At 26.7% G+C, this 20,426-nt stretch overlaps 1 protein-coding gene and 1 long non-coding RNA gene across 6 annotated transcripts in view; both read right to left on the bottom strand.

The window, feature by feature from the left end:
- LOC122506987 (fasciclin-3) overlaps positions 1 to 20,426 on the bottom strand; it is a 545,181-nt gene that overhangs the window by 88,014 nt on the left and 436,741 nt on the right. The gene's annotated exons all lie outside the window — the stretch shown is intronic.
- Positions 1,557 to 20,426, bottom strand: part of LOC122507061 — a 137,594-nt gene continuing 118,724 nt past the window's right edge. For both annotated transcript variants that reach the window (XR_006302080.1, XR_006302081.1), the window contains 2 exons: positions 9,222 to 9,280; positions 1,557 to 1,926 (listed from right to left, as the gene is read on the bottom strand). This is a non-coding gene — a long non-coding RNA (uncharacterized LOC122507061). The remainder of the gene's footprint in view (positions 1,927 to 9,221; positions 9,281 to 20,426) is intronic.

Raw genomic sequence — 20,426 nt, 5'->3', positions numbered from 1 at the left:
TGAATATTTTTTCAAAAAAAATTTTGTATTTTACATATTTTTTCAGTGTAAATTAACTTTCGTTTTAATTAAAATTTTCGTAATTGAAATAAATTGAAATTTTAATAAAGTTAAGTTTTAATTTAAAATTAAATTTTAATATAAGTACAAAGTTTATATTATTAAGATTATATTTGAAAGAAAGAGAAAGTAAATTAGGAATTATAAACGAAATAATATTATTTAACTTTATTTATTACTTTATAATTCATTTAATATTATTTAAAATTTAAAACTTCACAATAATAAAATAACGATTTTAAATTTAAGTTAAAATTAAAAATTATGTATATTAGAATTAAAATAATATAAAAATAAAGTTTAATTTTTATTCATTTAAAATTATATTTAATAATAGAAACTAAAAAATTATATTATTAAGATTAAATTTGAAAAAAGGAAAAAAGAATTTTAAAAAAGAATTTTAATATAAGCATTAAGTTTATAATATTAAAATTAAATTTAAAAGAAAGAAAAACCAAATTTAGAAATTATAAATGAAAAAATAAAAAAAACTAATTCTCAATTTTTAGAAACATATGCTGAAGTAAAATGTTTAATTATAAAGATTAGGAAAACTCACGGTTTACTCTATTTACCAAAGTCAAATCTTCATTCACAGTTGATTATCCCACGATGTTCTCCAGAAAAAAAAGAAATTCACACATTTATATACTTTAACACTCACTAACACATTATTATAATATCACTTTTTTCTACCAAACACATTATTAAAAAAATCCACTCATTAGGACAACACAATCACTTTCGAAAGAAAAATAATTTGAAAAATGAATTTAAAAAAAATTAAAAATAAATATTTTAAAATTGTTACAAAAAACTCAATCACTCCCGGAACTAACACTGTATGTTGAGTAGAAAAATAATTTTTCTTCAGACACCAAGTTTTCGAAGTAGAATGTTGAAGAGAAGTTCCTGAAATAAGAAATAAAAATGAGCGACTCAAAATTATTAACTTCAAAATTGAGCCCCTGGATTTTATAACGGTCGCTACGCGCGGTCCGGAAGGGATAATACTAGTCAGGTAGCAGTGAACGGACTACCTGCTCACTGCTACCTGACTGGTACTAAACCCTCCCAAACCGCGCGCAGCGGCCGTTATAAAATCCAGGGGCACAATTATATTCTACCGAATATTTCAACTGGTTATTTATTACCTGGTCGTTGACCTTTTCTATTGTCCCAAACAATGGAGATTATTTCAATTTAATAAACAAATAATGAAAATAATTATCTTAAAGTTTAAAAATTTATAAAAAAAATACTATTCAGAAATTAATTAAAATTTTACTATTTTTATTTTTTTTACAATTATTTTAGAGTTAGACAATGTGTTAAAAAATAAAATTAATTGAATAAAGAAGTTAATTGAAATATTATATTTAAAAAAAAACTACTTAAAATAAAATTCAGTTAAAAAAATAATTTTTAGAAATAAAACATTTTTTTAAGTTTAGAAAGTATTGATAATGATAATTTTTTTTTACTTACCCCATTCGTTTCTTTGTATTTCCTCTTCTTTTCATCCTTAAATCACTTGAAAAATACATTTGAAATAATTTTTTCCTCGTCAAAAAACACAATTACAATTTAAAAAAAAAATTGTTCAAACATCCCTGGTTAAATTATTTTCAAAATTACTATAATTAGGCAAAAAAAGACTGTTTTTATTCTTAATACAAGAAATATTTGTAACTGCAAATAACATCCTAATCTAATGAGAGCTAAGCCTGTAATGAGGTTTCGTAAATTTCCGGCAAGTATTCGTCAACTTTCGGTCTTCTGTCGAATCCCATTTTTCTTCCGATTTCTCACGAAGGACTTCGGTGTCCAAAAAGGTTGCTCGTATTCGTGATACGTCACTACCTACAAAATTATGAATTAGTTAGTAAAGACAAAAAAAAATAGATAAACAATTAATTATATAAAAAATTATACAAATAATTACATTAATTTAATTAAATAAAATAAATAAATAAAAATTAATAAATAAAAATTAGTAAATTGAAAAATATATAAAAACAATTTAATACAAAATTTTACAAACACAATTATAAAAAATAGTATGCAATTAAAAAAATTGTGAACATAATACATTTTTTAATTTCATTTTTATTTTGAAACGCAATATCCGAATGAATTTCATTCTTTTCATATACTGTGTAAAAGAAATAAAAAAATGAAATATCACGATTCTTTTCAAAAAGGATTTTCTAACGGATTTATTTGTAGTCTCTTGCATTCTTTAGGGGGATATAAATACATAAAATGCTTGGATTTGTGTTTTCCTTTATGTCAATTGAGAATGAAATCTGCTCGTTAAATTAACATTTATTGCAATTTCAGGCACATTTCAATTGTATTCTTTTGCATTTTATTTTTGTACTCGCTTAAATAAAAGTTTTCTTCTAAATTTAATAAAATATTATTTTTAACCTTCTGTCTCTCTTTGTCTTTCCTTGAGTATTTTTTTTATTACATTCATGTAGAAAATATTTTAATATAATTTTTTATCAACAAGAAGCATTTATAAATTTTTTTTCGTAATAAAAAGCGAAATAAATTATGTTCTGAAATTTTTTTTTACGAATAATATTCAAATAAGATCAGAAGTTATATTTTTTATTAAATTTAATTTTATCGCACCTTAGAGTAAATTTATAAATAAAAAATTGTATCGAAAGAAAACAATTTAAATTATTTAAATTTAAATTCTTTTACGATAACAATTTTTTAATTATAAAAAGTTAGGAATTAAACAATTTGAGGGATAAAAGTGGTGGTTTAATTTTGTCCACTTGAGAACGCCAAGGTCAACACTAGGTGGCAATATGGTTTTGTCCACTGAACTGCCATCTAGCGGTGACCTTGGCGTTCGCAGGTGGAAAAAAACATCGCCATATTGAATCTCAAAATATTCCGAATTCAAGAACTGTTTATAATCAGAAATTGATTCAAGAGAGTTTTTAACAATTAATATAAATGTTAAATCATTAATATTAATCGGCTTAAAGTGAAGTTATAAATTTCTAAATTTTTAAAATTATTATTTGCCCGTAAATATAAATAAATAATTTCAAGTCTATAGATAGTATTTGAAGTTGGCTCATTTTCCACGTAAAGAGATCCATATTTCGTTTTGTCGACAAAATTGTTTACGGCGTTAATTTGGCTCGTGTTACTGAAAAATGGGCGCTAGTTCCAAGCACGCATCGTGTGCTCTCCCACAAATTACGAAGGAACTGCCCGTTACTCCCTTCGTGAATTATCGCATTGGATGGTCATCTGGCGCCGAAGAACGTAGTCGCGTGGCGACTAATTTTACACTACAAAATCCGCTTTCAAAAAAAGAGAGAGAGAGAGAGAGAGAGTATTCGCTCGACGGTCGATGCATCTCTTTCATTCGGCCGTAGCACCTGCTGTAATGAAACGGCTTCGTGCAAGTCCTCACATTCATTTATTTTCCCCGTCTACCATTCTCATTAGTCGATTGCATTTTCTTCAATTGCAATATATATATATATATAGAAACGTCTGCAATAGACCGTTTGAATTTCTCAAAATTTCACAGAAAATTACACACTCTTGATTGTAATTACAGAAAGTGAATGTGAATTTAATTATGATATTAATTTAGATATTTAATAAAACATCAAGAAAGGACAGAATTATTTTTAATTATTTACAATGTATAGAGTAAATTAAAGAATAAAAATGTAAATTTAAGAACAAAAATGTAAATTAAATAATAAAGATGTAAATTTAATTTTATCCAAACGATTCAATTTTTAAAATTAATTAAACTATAATTTAATTACTTTATTTTTATAATTTACTCAATCCTAAAAAAGGCCATCGATAAAATTAATAAAGCAAAATAGAAATCAAACTACTGATAAATGTCAGCAAAAAAAAAGAAAAAGAAAAGAAATTATTAAGATGAAAATGATTAAAACGGAAATCACATAATGAAAAAAAATTTGAAATACATAAAAGATGAATAAATAAATAATAAAAAAAAGGTAATAATAATCTGTCAAAGGTAAATAAATGAATAAGATGACGTTTTCCTTTCTTCTCTTCTCTCTCTCTTTTTTTTTCTCTTGCAATAAAGAGGACAGAGTTCATTGGATATGAGATTAAAAGCAAAAGGATCACGTTATCTTCTTTTGCTACTCTCAGGCATAATGAAAGGCTCTTTCGCAGATGGCAGAAATGTCGATAAGTTTCCTTCTTGAAAGGACATATCCAATCTACTAACATTTCCGATGGCAGACGAGTGTCTCATATTCTCCAGCCTATTCAATTTTAATATTGAAAACTTGCAACAAAATTTTGTCTCGCGCTGATCTCCATAACTATTAATATATACATTATAGATTATATTATATAGTCTGGGTTTTGTATTATGTAACCGCAAAAGTTCCTTGATTTTAATCTATATTATAACAGGGACAATGTGCGTTTGGTGTCAATTTGCTTTTGTGACAATATCTTGTTTCTGATACGATGTTGTATTCGAATTTATGGAAAATTTTAGATTTTAATTTTTGAATTGAAATTCGAATAGATTGTCAGTTGTGAATTAATTAATTTAGAATTTTAAAAATAAAATTTTAATGATTAATTAATAATTCAGAATTTGCACTTACCGTCGAGTTGCACTTATCGTTACTTATCGGGATATACTTGACGGTAAGTGTCAGTAAATACAGAACGAAAATTTGAATATTTATAATTATTGATTAATTTAAACTAACTTTTAACTATAACTGTCTTTTTATTATTGACGGTAAAAGCACTTACCGTACTGTAACTGGTAAGAATATTTGCACTTACTGTCAATAACAAGATTTGCAATTATAATTTTTCTTATTTGTGAATAATAATAACTACAGAAACGTTTGAAAATAATATTTGCAATCGTTCGCTTTAACCGTAAGTGCACTTACCGTACTGTAACTGGTAAGAATATTTGCACTTACTGTCAATAATAAGATTTGCAATTATAATTTTTCTTATTTGTGAATAATAATAACTACAGAAACGTTTGAAAATAATAATATTTGCAATCGTTCGCTTTAAAAGTAAGTGCACTTACCGTACTGTAACTGGTAAAAATATTTGCACTTACTGTCGCAATAATAAGATTCAAAATTTTAAATTTTATTATTTCTGAATAATAATAACTGCAATTATTATTAATTTGACTTACGTTTAAAAATAATAATAGTTGTAATCGTTCGCTTCAACGGTAAGTGCACTTACCGTACTGTAATTGGTAAGAATTTTTGCAATTACCGTCAATAATAAGATTTGAAATTATAATTTTTATTATTTGCGAATAATAAGTAACGTTTGGAAATAATAATAGTTGCAATTTTTTGCTTTAACGGTAAGTGCACTTACCCTGCTGTAACTGGTAATAATAGTTGCACTTACAGTGAATGAAAATATTTTTAATCACTGGAAATAATAACACTCGCAGTGGAGTTTTATTAATAAGAATAGTTACAATTATTTGCTTCAATATAGTGATGATTGCAATCGACGGTAAGTGCCAGTAACGATAGTAATAATCGTTACCATGAATTTAAACAGTTGGTCACTTTTATCGGTAAGTGCAAGTATTACCAGTTGCACTTACTGTCAATAATCATAGTTGCGATTATTGGCAATATTTGCAATTACTGTTGGCTTTTTTAAACAGGACGGTAAGTGCTTCTAACGATAAATTCGAAATTTAGCTTGTAGTTCGATCGGTAATTATTATGTTAGTTGTATTTCAAAATCAAAATGACGAGTACTGATAAAAGTCGGTAAGACACATACTGCAATTTTCGGCGGTAAGTGCAAGGTGATCATTCAAATTAAAATCTTATTTTGGAACTTAAACGGCAATTTTTTACTGTAAAAATTATAAAACGTACAATTTTGTAGTTCTAATTGTTACCTGTACAGTAAGTGAAGTTTCGCATTGAAACTGAAAATTGAAATTGCTGCCAGTAATAAAAGTAGCACTTATTACTAAACTTATTATTAAACGGTAAGTGCTAATAATTATCAACTTGTAATAAAAAGACCTAGATATATTCATCAATTACATTTGCAATTAGCGGTAAGTTGCAGTAACGACGGTAAGTATTTACAAGAAGAGTAATCGACGGTAAGTGCTTCTAATGAAAAATTCGAGCTCGTAGTTTGATAGGTAACATGTTGTCAATTACATTTGCAATTAGCGGTAAGTTCCAGTAACGACTGTAAGTGTCTACAAGAAGAATAATCGACGGTAAGTGCTTCTAATGAAAAATTCGAAATTTAGCTCGTAGTTTGATAGGTAACATTGCTGGTTGTATTTTAAACAAAATGACGAGTACCGATAGGCGACGGTAAGTGTCTACAAAGCAGAGTTATTTACCGCAATTATCGACGGTAAGTGCAAGGTAATTCAAACGAAAGTCTTATTTTGGAATTTAACGTCAATTTTTTACAGTAAAAACTATGAAAACGTATTTTTTGTATTTTCCTTTGTCAGCTGGACGGTAAGTGCAATAAGTAATGTTGCTATTGGAAAAAATAGGAGAAAAAATGAAATTTATTTGTCTAGTGGAGATTAGAACAGAATTTAGCTGTAATTTAGAGAGGGGGGGGGGGGTAAGAAAGAGTAAGAGAGAGAGGGGGATAAGTGAGAATAGGAGAGGGAGAGAGAGCAAGAGAGGGAATGTACCTATACATGTTTGACTTTAATCTAGCAACTGTATGGTTTCAACTTGTTTATAACAAGGCCTTGCACCGAAACTACTATCCGTACTTTGAGCTTTGTGGTGCATTATGGTAAACTAACTGTAGAATGGGCAGGGAACAGGAAAAGGGTGGATGTTACCCCCCCCTCCCTTCCCCCTCCTCTTCACCATTACCATCGTTCCTAGTTTCCTAATAAACTACACTTTAGACAATCTTAACTTGTGAATTCGTGGAAACTTGGAAGTTCACTACTCTCTTGGTGTTTTGCGTTCATATTGTAAAGTCTGACACGACGCGACAGGGTGAGAGCCGCTTTCACTTAACATATACATACGGTTTTCTCGCGAAATACACCGCGGGACACGATGAGTAAAAAGCGTCATGTAAAGCTCCCCTTAAGCTGCTTTCCTTTCCCATGGCAATGGCGTCGTCGTCGTCGTCTTCGTAGTCATGTTTTATTCTGCTAAAGGCCGGTTAAAGATATGAATTACGTTCATTCAGTGAAAAAGAGAGAAAAAGGAAAAAAAAAGAGAAGAGAGAGAAAAAAAAGACGCAAGTAACTATGCATAGCGTTGACTTTTATTTCCTATATACGCCGACTTGGTTTCGCAGATTTATGTTGCCGTCATTCGGGAATTTGAAAGAAACCACTGGAACTGCGCTGCTTTTTCCCCTTCTTTTAGAAACAAGATTATTTAAAGTAGCAAAACCGTCTGAAAATGTTTAATGCTCCGTGCGCTGTGTTTTCAAATTTATTTTTACTAAGGGTCTTGAATGATTGAGATTCATTACAGACTGTGAAGGGGAGGATATGAAAATTAATTTAAACCATAAGGTAAAAAATTTATCTAAAAAATTTAATATTTTATACTGCTTTAATTAAAATTTTTAATTTTAAATATTTTAATTTTTAATTTAAATATTAAGTTCTTCTAAATATTTAGAGGTATTTATTTAAATAAATACATTTTTTCTTCAAATTTTCATTAAAATAAATATTTTTCTCCTAAATACCTTTATTTGAATAAACATTTTTTCTAGATAAAAAAAAAAATTATTCTCGAAAGTATGAAGAAAATTTATGCCCATTTATAAAAATATTTATCAGTTTTTTTTATTTGAATAAAATAACTATAAATAAAAATTCTAAAAATAAATATTCGTGTGATAAAGATAATTCTAAAAAAAATTGCCCATGCCGATGGAATAATTGGATGAACCATATGATATATTTGCTTAATCAAAACAAAACATTTCATTAGTAAAACAATCATGTAACGTACATGCAATATAAATTATTCACAATTTGCATGATCGTTTGAAATTATCATAGTTTGTCACGAGATTTCTCTTTCTCTTTCTAATATAGAGAAAAAAAATTTTCTCTTATTTTTTACTGCAATTTTCTCTCTCTCTCTCTCTCTCTCTCTCTCTCTCTCTCTCTCTCTCTCTCTCTCTCTCTCTCTCTCTCTCACTCTCTCTACTACTACTAAAGATTTACATAAATCTACTGAAAGTACCGGAAACAAATATCTTATACCTGCAGGAATATCTTATTAGGTCAGAAAGTTTGCATTACGCGACGAGTTTAAAAATGAAGACGCGACTCACTAAACTGATCCTTGCTGAATATAATTATTCGTAATGAAGACTACGATTAATGGAATTCTACCGGAGAAATGAAAAAAAATAAGTTATCTGTAATCATTCACCCGGCGACATTTGCTCGCGACTCAAAACTTGGAGTCATAAAATTATTCTCTAGGAGAGACAAAAAAAAGGTGAAAAAAAATATTTTCCTTTAAAAAGGATTTCTAATTTCTTTCTCTTGAAAACGATTTCGAATCTTTTTTCTCTTAAAAAATGATTTTAGACTATTTTTTTGTAAATGGTTTGAAAATATTTTCTTTGGTAGATTTCCTCTTAGTGAACTTTCTATTTTTAAATTTTAACTATTTTAAATTTTTTACCGTAAAAAAAAGTTTTTACCCTTTTTTTAAATTCTTTGAAGTCCTTTCAAAACGATTTCGAATCTCTTTCTTTTAAAAACAATTTCAAACTACTTTTTTACTACTTTTTTGTAAATGGTTTGGAAATATTTTCTTTGGCAGATTTTCTCTTACTGATTAATTTTCTATATTTAGATTTTAACTTTTTTAAATTTTTTTTTCTGTAAAAAAAGAATTTACACTTTCTTTTAAATTCGAGGTTTATTTTTGTTTTAAATTGTTAAGTGTTTAGAATGTTATAAAAAGCGAAAGAAAGAAGAGAAAAACAAAAAAAGAAAACAAAGAACAAAAGAACAGAAATTAGGTAATAAAAATTTTCACTTTGGGAAATCTATCAAAAAGAATTATAATTAAACATTTATGAAATTTCTGCAAAATCAAAGTACCATAATTTTCCATTTTACTTACAGTTTCCATTTTGTAAATTATTGAATAGTTCCCCCCATTTGTACGTTTACTGAACTCACCTGAAACAAAAAAGGAAATAAACATTAATATTCAATGAATTAAAATAATATTTAATTATATAAATATAATTTTCAATTTCATAAATATAAATTTTAATTATTATATATAAAAATTATAAATATAAATTAAAATTATTATATAAAAGTTATAAATACAATTTTTAATTATATAAATATAATTAATTTTCTATTTAATAAATGAAAATATAATCCACTTTTTCATTTCTCAAAATATGGTATATATCATGAGACGAAACAATATGTCATTTTAAAATATCGTTTTTATAACTAAAACAATATTAAACAAAAGTTCTCGAGTTTGGTTTGGTGTGCAATAAATTTATCCCACAGTGGACTTTTGAAAGATGGGATTCTTTGGTGAAAAAAAAAAGTTTTTGATCCCCCTGCTCACTCTTTTCCTCCTACGGTCAACTATAGTCAGGGCAAGGCGCTGCCCGAGGAATAATTAAAAGATTCAGGTGCGCACGACCAGAGTTGAGAAACGACTAAGTGATTGTAACTTAGTCTACCATCTTTATTAAATATTCATAGAGTTTTTACAAGCAGAAGTAATTCAATGTCTTGAATAGAGCGCAGCTTTAGACTTTCAGGATGATGAGAACAAGCTGGTTTTTCAACTTTTACTAGCGCGCGAAAAAGAAAAAAAAATCTCGTGTTCTAACAATTTATGACAATTATATTGTGAGGAAATAAAATTATTTTGCATCGATGGTGACGAGAAAAAAATATCGAAGAGAGAATTTATAGTAAATATTAATATTTGGAGAAAAAAAAAAATTTTTTTATAGGCTTGAAAACTTTCGACTAAAAAAAGTTTTATTTTCGTGTGAAGAAGGTTGTAAATGGAAAACTTTTTTCCCTGTCTAGAGTCGAATTAAGTTTAGAAATATGAAAATAAAATAATAAATAACTACTAAAGGTAATAAAAAAATTTATCGTGGAGTTGAAAACAAAAGAAAGGGTTTGGTTACACTTAGTATTATTATTATTAAAGGATGCAAGTCGGAAACTTGGTGAGGCTTTCAAAACCCACTCCGATTTCTTGTAGATAAACTGTAAGAGAGAGAGAGAGGGTTTTCTCCTCTCCTATCTGCCTTACATTGAGAGAAGCGCTTTCCGTCGTTGCACAATCGAGTTCCGCAATTTCGTTGTTAAGTTTCCCTCCGAACTTGGAAGGAACTTGCTTGGGGAAATATAATTTCCATGGACTACGCGCGTTAGATATAACGCTATTGGTTGGAAGATCATATAATTATTTGCTGACTTATTACATCTGAGAAAATTACTATCAAGTTTCATGAATCGCAACATAGAAGCAGTTCAACTTTCGAGAGCTTTTCTTAGAGGCGAGAGTCTCTTTTCTCTCTGTCGAGAAAGGGAGGAATATTATTTTCCAAAATTATGCATAATTCTCATAATTATTAATTTAGTTTCGAACCGCGAAACTTTTTCTATTCTTAAAATTCTTTATAGGTTGATTATATTAATTTTCGTGCTACCAAAGATTATATGATTTCTGTTTATTTTGTCCGACTAAATTTAACTTTTATTACTTGAAGCAAATTTGTTATTAATTATACTGCTTGTGTTCTTTTTGTTTCTATTGTCTGACTAAAATTGATTTTTACTACTTGAATCACTGATTCTTACTTATAGGTACTACCGTTTTTTTTTTTTTTTTTTTTTTACTTTTTTCTATTGTCTGACTAAAGTTAACAATAATTTCTTTTTAAATAAAGAAGTAACTATCATAAAATTATTACTTAGAAATTATTTAATGAATAATTTTATTTCAATATTCCAAAATCAATTGAATTTTTTAAAGAGTCACATTTACAATTTTTATAAATAAATAAACTTCAAACGGTTTCAATTTGAAATTTCATAAAATTTCAAATTTTGAATGAATTTAATATGTACCTAATTTTAAAGAACTTACATTTTTTGAAAATTTTAATAATTCATCAAAATCTTCTAAAATTAGTTAAATTTGTCAATATATATTTAACTAATTATTAAAAACAATGGATTTATGCAAGAATTTTAGTTCATAACACTAAAAAAAGATTGAATTTTGAAGACGTTATAAATGATTGCATAAATTCAATTATACTTTCAAAAGTAATAAAATTCTTAACACAAAATTCAATTATGTTCAAAGTTGGAAAAAAATCTCGTCAAAATCCCAATTATCTTTATAAATAATAAAATTCTTCTTCAAAATTCAATTATTTTCAAAAAATTTCTTCATTTCAATAATTTTCAATATCTCAACTATTTTAATTAAACTACTCCAAAAGAAATCAATTATTTAAAAAAAAATTTTATTTATTATTTTTGTGAAATAATGTAATGTTTGCTTCAAATTTTATCAACACTTTTTTAAATAATTGAAAAATTTTACTATAAAATAGTAGATATTGAAAATGAGTAAAATTTTTTAAAATAATTAAATTTTTGCAAAGAATTTTAATACTTTTGAAAATAATTGAAATTCTGCAATCATTTGTACGCAAACATTTAATTAATTTCATAAATAATAAAAATTTCACAGAAATTCAATTATTTACAAATTTTTTTATTTTCTTCGCAATAATTCAATTATTCCCATAATAATAAAATTTACCGCAGAATTTCAATTATTTTTAATACAATTTTAATCAAATTCCTTGAAAAATGTAATTATTCTTAAAAATTTTATTAAAATTCGTCAAAGGAATTCAATTATTTACAAATTTTTTAAAAATTTTCTGTGCAATAATTCAATTATTTTCATAAAAAATAATAAAAAATTCTAGAAAATAATAATTGAATTGAAATGATAAATTGAATTAATTCTAGAAAATAATATTGAAATGAAATAAATTGAAATGATGAAAATAATTGTAAAAAAGTTACAGTAAAAATATTTTTATAATATAAAATAATGAAATATTTTTTTGATAACATGAAGAAATCGATCACTCCGAGTCTTCAACTCCGAGCAATCGATATCTTCATGTTTTATAACAATACTTTTTATAAGTTGTTTAATTTCAAAAAGGTTTGAATTTGAAATTTTTGAAAATCTTAATTCTTATGAAAAAATAATAATAATTAAATATTTATTTAAAAAAGAAGTTATTAATGTTTTTGAATAATTTTGCAATTAAAGAAATTCGTAAATAAATATAACAGAATATTTTTCGAGAAAAATTTTTTCCTTTTTTTTCTAAAAATTCAAAAACTTTCAATTTTTATTTTCAATTAAAATTTGCAATTGACAAATAGAATTTATAAACATTTTGTTCCGTTATTTGTGAAAAACATTGAATTTTATTAAAACAATATGTAATTAACAAAAAAACCATTTTGGTGTTATTTCTTACTATGAATGAAATTTGACTTTAAATCAAAACCAAGCCAACGATTTGCCAAACAAAGTCAAAACTAGTCATAGTCTTTGTCAAAGTCATAGTCTAATTCTTAATCTTAGTCAAAGTCTTAGTCGAAGTCTTAGTCAAAGTCTTAGTCAAAGTCTTAGTCAAAGTCTTAGTCCAAGTCTTATTCCAAGTCTTATTCCAAGTCTTATTCCAAGTCTTATTCCAAGTCTTAGTCCAAGTCTAATTCTTAGTCAAAGTCCAAGTCTTAGACTGATTCAAGCCAAAGCATAGTCTTAGTCAAAGCCTTGGTTAAGTCCAAGTCTTAATCTTAGTCTATTACTTTGACTAAGATTTTGATTAAGACTTTGACTATGACTTAGACTTAGACTTAGTTTGACCATAGTTTGATCTTAGACTCAGATTGACTTTGATTTTCTTTGACAAATCGTTGACTTGGTTTTGATTTGAAATAAAATTTCATTCATAATAAAAAATAACACCAAAATAAATTATTTTAATCCTTTCTGGTGTTAATTTAATCCTAGAGGGATTAAACTATTTCAGATTATTTTAATCCATTCTGGTATTATTTTAACACCAGAATGGTGTTTAACCTTACGATTTACTGTGATAATGAAAGAATACAAAGATTAATACAGTTAATTAATAAAAATAAATAAACGCAGATTAAGAAATAAATAGTTGAAGAACTAGATAATTAAATAAACTAGATAAATAAATTTGTAAAATATAATTACATTGCCATCTATCGAATGAAGAACGGGTGGCACACTGGCGAGAAAAGTCGAAACATTTTGCGGCGCGTCTAGGGACAAATCGAGTTTCAGTATAGAAACGGCCGATATCCGCTGGTGCGAAAGTACTTCAGGTAATCTAATAACGCGTCACTTCCGGACCATTATTCTCCTTCGATCTACTCTCTAAAGCCCTGCCAGGAACCCGTTGACCCATCTATCAACCCTGGATATAGGAAGTAGCCCCAGGGTTTCTAGTGTGTGGTCACAAGTGTTCAACCTCCCCCCCCCACTCACCCTTCACACTCCCCTTTAACCTTTAGTCGATATTCTGCTTTGAGAGGAGAAGTGCCCTTTTCATTCTTTGAGCCGCGCGCGCGACTCTTGAGCTCTTTGTTTTCAGAAGCATCACACACAAACACAAACACATGCAAACCTGATGGTTTGGAATTGACACCTCTTTTGCAAAATAACCTGTCGCTTGGTTTCATGCGAACTTGAAAAAGAAGGGAAAAAGAAAGAAAGAAAAGAGAAAAAGACTTTAATGAAGAGAAAAGTAACTCAATGTTTGCATGTTGTGTACTTTTCTTATCAAGTGGAAAAAATTATCATGCTTGTTACATTCTTGATAGTTTTTCCCCTCTCCTTCTTTCTTTTTTTTCTTTTTATATATTTCTCTTTTTTCCCCTTTTTTCTCTTTCTCTCTCTTTCCTCTTTATTCTTCTCTCTTCTTCTCCTTTTTCTCCCTTTTTCTTTCTTTCTCTCTTTTTCTTTCTCTTTCTTTCCCTATTTTTCTTTCTTTCTTTCATTCTATTTTTTATTTCACTCATTCTTTCTTTTTTTATTCCTTTCATTCATTCATTCTCTCTTTCTCTTTTTTTTCTACCTTTTTTTTAAATTATTTTTTCTTTGTTTCTCTCTCACTCTCTTTCGCTTTCTTTTTTCTCCCTTTGTTCGATCCGACTCGTTGATCAATCTCGAGAGTATAAAAAAAAAATGTATAATTAATGTTCTGTGTATTGTGTGTAATTTCACTTGGCAAGTGGAAATAAAAATGTTGGCTAATGCGCGATAAGAGTTGAACTAATTTCTTCATTGTGCTCTTGCTTTTCTTTTGTTCTCGCATTTTTAAAAGCAAACAGAAAAATAAACTGTACGGTAATTCAATATTCTCAGGAAATTTATTTTAAAAAATTGAAATTCAAATTGGAAAATTCTTCACTGCCTTTTATTTTAAAAAAATGAAACAAACTGCTTGTCTTAGAGTTGGCGAGTTTGACTACTGAAAACTATGTTAAATATTTTCGTAACTGTCTGGCAGTTATTTGATTGCTCTACATAAAACAGTTTAGATAATTTGACAATTTATTACTTTTAAGAAAAATATAAATAAAGAAATTAAGTCTGATTTTGAATTGAGTCGAGAATTACTGACAAATAATAAAATCCTTTTCTCTAGATAAAATAGTATAAATTTCTTAAAAAATAAAAAAATACTGGATAGTCAGACAGCAAATCAATTTTTGTTATTGTCTGACTAAAATTGATCTGTTCTACTTAAAAATATCAAATTAAGACAAGAAATGTATCAAAATATTTTGCAAAGCAAACAATTTGATTCGTTTTAAATTGAGACAAGAAATAAATCAAAATATTTTGCAAAGCAACGTTTTGCTACGTTTCAAATTGAGACAATCTTGAAGTTTATTCACCTCTTCCACTCACAATAATTATCGTCGTTTGGATATTTTCTAATTTTCTAACAATAATTGCCTCCTTCTATACTTAAAATATTTAAAATTATTTTCTAATTGTCTGACTTTATATAAATTCGTTCTACTGAAAAATGTTCACCTGTCTTGTCAATAATAATAATTGTCAGGTTCTACTCAAATAATTTAAATCTATTTTGTAACTGTTCGTCAGTTGATTAACATGTACTCCACTCAAAAGTACTAAAACTATTTCCCACTTGTCTGACACTAATTGCCTCTTTCTACTAAAAACTTATTAAAATGTTTCGCATATTTGATTTATTGATTTTTAGTTACTGACAATTATTGACCAACTTTATTTGAAATTTCCAAATTATTTTCCAATTTCGAAACTATTTTTAAGTTAACAATAGTTAAGAGAAGCTTTGAGCTTTTCTATACTTAAAAGTTTAAACAAAATTAAAACTTTTTCTCCTTTTTCTTGAATATTTTCAAGTTTTTGTTTTTCTTCATTTAGAAAAAGATGTTTTTGATACTAATTGAAACTCTATACTGAAAAATGAGAAAATCGATTTTTTTGCGACTGTCTGACAATAAAATTACCTGTACTACTTAAAAAAATCGAAATCAGTAAAAAGTCATAAAGAAAACTGCTCTTTCTACCTAAAAATATTAAGATAATTTTTTGGCTGACAGATAATTGACTTTCTCTACTCAAACATATTATATTGATTCTACTATGTTTTATTAATTTAATTTATTTATTATAATTGATTTTATATTTTTTGTATTTTATTTTTTTTCTTATTTTCTTATTTTTTTATTTTATTTTTATTTAGATCTATTTCTATATGTGTTTATTTTCTAATTCGCTAATGGTAGCGACAAAAAATTAGTTTTCGGTTAAGAACTAGTCATCAGGAAAAATACAAAATAGAGATTAATGGTATTTTTATGTAAACTAATTGTTCGTTCGATAGTTAATTATGTTTTTGCGTATGTATATATGGGTTATGTGGGGAATTTTACGAATGGCGCCATAGAGCCATCTATAAATCCCAGCCGGCGGCGATCTTCTCATCGCTTCCTCCAAGTAGTGCAGAAATAAGAAAAGCTATGACGAAGGAAACTTCGCTCTTTTCGATATGAAGATCCTTGATTCGACAAGTTGCGAACGGGAATAAGAAAAATACACAAGTCTATTTCTCGAAGAGAGTGTATCGATATATATATATTTATATATCTAAATTGTAGAAAGTTTTTTCAATATCGAAAATTTTATCTCTTCCTTATATATATCATTTTTCCCGCAATCTCGCGAAATAATATTAGCCGAGCAAATTGATTTTCATTTGTATTTATATCCGCACAATTCTCTCTAAACTTGAATTAGTAATTTTGTTTACTAATTTGAAGTAGTGACTGAATTTTAAATTAGTAATTAGTATTTTATTAATTAGAATTTAAAATTTAGTTTTTAGTATTTAGTATTTTGTATTTAGTATTTTTAGTAGTATTTAGTATAATTAGTCTAATTTACAATTGTCTGTCAATGACTGACTGATTCCACTTAAAATAATCAGAGTTCGTTTGTAATTTTATTGTCTCCCTGATAATTGACTGATTCTACTGAAAAAATTAAAATTAATAATTATTTTCACAGAGAGTTTAGAAAATATTTATTGTATCAAAAGAAAATTATCAACATCAAAGAGAAAGAAAAATTCTTCATTTGAAGTAAAGAAGATTTTTTTTTTGTCATCATCACTTTCATTCTCTCTTCAAGTCGCGAGCGGTTAGAAAAGATAAGAAACATTTTCTCCCCCGGTTCAATTTCTCTTTGTCATGCGATTGTACGATTGCATGGATGCAGGTTGGAAATTTTTCCAACATTGGATTTCAAATAAAAAAAGGAAAAAAAAAACAAAAAAAAAACGCGTCACGCCATCACACCTCGAGCGCAATGCAGTCCGATATCCGCTAAAGGCTTTTGATCCTTCCAGGTGTCTTGGCGGGATATCCTGTCTGCTCGATTCCTCCGGGATTCACGTTTACACATATACGAATCTAATCGACCGCGAAATTTCTCTTCCAGCAATTTCGTCGCTTTTCCGCGCATTTATCGCTATTCCCGGGGTTGTGTATATATATATATATATATAGATTCGAATCTTGTAAACCGCACCCCCCCTCCTTACCCTGCACCACCTCATCACCATCAGTTTGGTTGAACGATGTTGAAATTCGTCGAAATAAATGGAAATCGAGAATCACTGCGTGAAAATTTACAACTTTACAATCTTGACAATCGAGACTTCACTGAAATGTGTGTATTTTTTTGGTTTCGTTGAATGAAGGGGAATTTTAACGATGTAGTGATTTTTGAATTGAAATTTCTGATTATTGTGTTAAATTATTTAGCAATGAGGTTTAATTTTAATTTAATTCAAATTCCATTTTTTTTAATTTTTAAATTCACTGTAAAACGTGAGGTGTTAAAATAACACCAGAATGGATTAAAATAATCTTCAACAGTTTAATCTCTCTAGGATTAAATTAACACCAGAAAGGATTAAAATAATCTATTTTGGTGTTATTTTTAACTATGAATGAAATTTTACTTTAAATAAAACACCAAAGTCAACGATTTGTAAACATTCAATGAATTTAGCTTCTCCGGAGAGAATAGTAAGTTAGTAAGTTAGTTACTAACTTACTAACTAACTTAGTAACATAGTTACTAAATTCAATTGTGTTCAAAAATTTTAAATAATTCTCGTCAAAATTTCAATTCTCTTTATAAATAATAAAATTCTTCTCTGATATTCAATTATTTTACAAAATTTTAATCAAATTCTTGTAAAAAATTTCAATTATTTTCAAAAGTTATCTAAAATTCAATAATTTTCAATATCTACTATTTCAATAAAATTTTCCAAAAGAATTCCATTATTAAAAAAAAAAATTTGAATAAAATTCTACGCAAACATTCAATTATTTTCAAAAATAATAAAATTTTTTACAGGAATTCAATTCTTTAAAATTTTTTTATAAATTTCTTCGCAATAATTCAATTATTTTCATAAATAGTAACATTTTTACAGGGATTCAATTATTTTTATAAATAATAAAATTCTTTTAGAAATTCAATTATTTTCATAAATAATAAAACTCATTGCAGAATTTCAATTATTTTTAATGCAATTTCAATCGAATTCCTCGAAAAATGTAACTATTCTTAAAAATTTTATTAAAATTCGTCCAAAGAATTTAATGATTTAAAAAATTTGTTGACAACATTTTTTTTTTAAATTTAATTTCAAGAAACATGAAATTAATAAATTATTTATTTTTGTATTTAAATAATCGAATTCTCGTGGAATTTACTAATAAAAATGGTTTTAAAAATGCATTTCAGTTAAAATTTTAGATTATAATTAAATATTAAAAGCATTATAACGTGGATTTTTAGAAATAATTAAATGTTGAAAAAGTTTCTTATTAAAATCATTGAAATTCTTAATTTTTTATATTTTTGACAAACAATTCTGTAGAATTAATTCTTTTTAAAAGTTTAACAGGATTTTTATTGAAATTATTTCGAGTTTTTATTTTTCAATATAATATTTAATTGCAGAATTTCCGAATAATTGAAATTTTGTAAAATTGAATTGTAAACGAATGAATTTGAAAATTCTCAAAGAACTTTTTTTAAAAATTATTAAAAATAATAGATTTATTGAAGAATTTTAGTTAAAGAAACTAGAAAAAATTTAATTTTAGAGAAGTTACAAATTATTGCAGAAATTCAATTATTTTCAAGAGTAATAAAATTCTTAAGGATTCAATTATTTTTACTAATAATAAAACTCATCGCAGAGTTTCAATTATTTTTCATACAATTATAATTGAATTCCTTGAAAAAAGTAATTATGTTCATGCAAGTCTTAATAAAATTCGACAAAAGAATTCAATTATTAAAAAAATTGTTAATAAAATTCTTTATGAGAATTGAATTTTAAGAAATATTCAATTATTCAATAAATTATTTACTTTTGCATTTAAATAATTAAATTCTTGTAGAATTTTTTAATAAAAATTGATTTTCATTTCATGAAAATGAATTTCAGTTAAAAATTTAGATTATAATTGAATATTAGAAGCAAAATAGCGTAAATTTGTAGAAATACTTGATTTTTGAAATTAATTTTTTTGAAAAAGTTTATTTGAATTTTCTTTTATATTATTTAAAGTTTTTATTTTCTAATATGCATTTAATTAAAGAATTTAGGAATAATTGAAATTTCGTGAAATTGTAAACAAATTGAATATTGTAAACAAATGGATTGGAAAATTGCCCAAGAACTTTTTCGAAAATTATTAAAAATAATTTTGAAGAAGTATAATATTCTTAAAATGTAAAATAATGATTTTATTACTTCATCATCTTTAATTATTATAAAATATGAAGAAATCGATCATTCCGAGTCGAAGACTCGGAGTTATCGATATCTTCATGTTTCATAGTTATAAAAAAATTTAATGAACTAAAATTTCATTCATTTCATTCATTGTAAAAAATAACACCAAAATTGATTATTTTAATCTTTTTTTTGGTGTTAATTTAATCTGCAACACTTTTTAATACCTCACGATTTACTGTGTTCCTATTATAATACAGAAATAGAATATAATTATAATACAGAAATAGAATATAATAAAAAGAAGGGAAAATACTTGGAAATAGAACCAAAAAAAGGTAAAATACGATTTCTAGAATATTTTTTTTAACTTTTTTTTTCATTTTTCCCTTTTTTCTATTCGTTTTTGACCGAAATGAAGCGATATCCCCGAAGGAAAGTATAAAGTAAGGAGAGGGAAATACGGTGAGAGCATAAAAGACAAGAGTGTAAAGGTGAAGTTGAAGCATTTCAGTGAAGCGCAAATTGGATGATGTCTTAACGCCATAGTAGTTGCACTACTGACGTTAGCGTTATCGCGAAAAGCGTCAAGGAAAGTTCACTTTAGCGTAAAGGAGAGCGCGGTTCCTTTTTCACCTAGGTCGTTAGGTGGCAAAAGTACAGCTATAGTGATAGGTGAGAAAAGTCACTACTTACGGGTTAGCTGAGAGAGAGAAAGAAGAAGAGTGACAGTGAAAGGATGGAAAAGAGAGAGAAAGAAGAAGAAGGGGGTGGGGTGTGACCACTGACCAAAAGTTACAAACTTGGATAATGTCGAAGTTATATGGCTTAGACACCATTACATACGGTTCTTAATAGCCCCTTTAAAGAAC

The sequence above is a fragment of the Leptopilina heterotoma genome, unplaced genomic scaffold (assembly GCF_015476425.1).
Source record: "Leptopilina heterotoma isolate Lh14 unplaced genomic scaffold, ASM1547642v1 Lhet_114, whole genome shotgun sequence".
NCBI classification, from domain to species: domain Eukaryota; kingdom Metazoa; phylum Arthropoda; class Insecta; order Hymenoptera; family Figitidae; genus Leptopilina; species Leptopilina heterotoma.
Note: the sequence above shows the minus strand (reverse complement) of the source record. Positions and strands in the feature narration are given on the sequence as shown.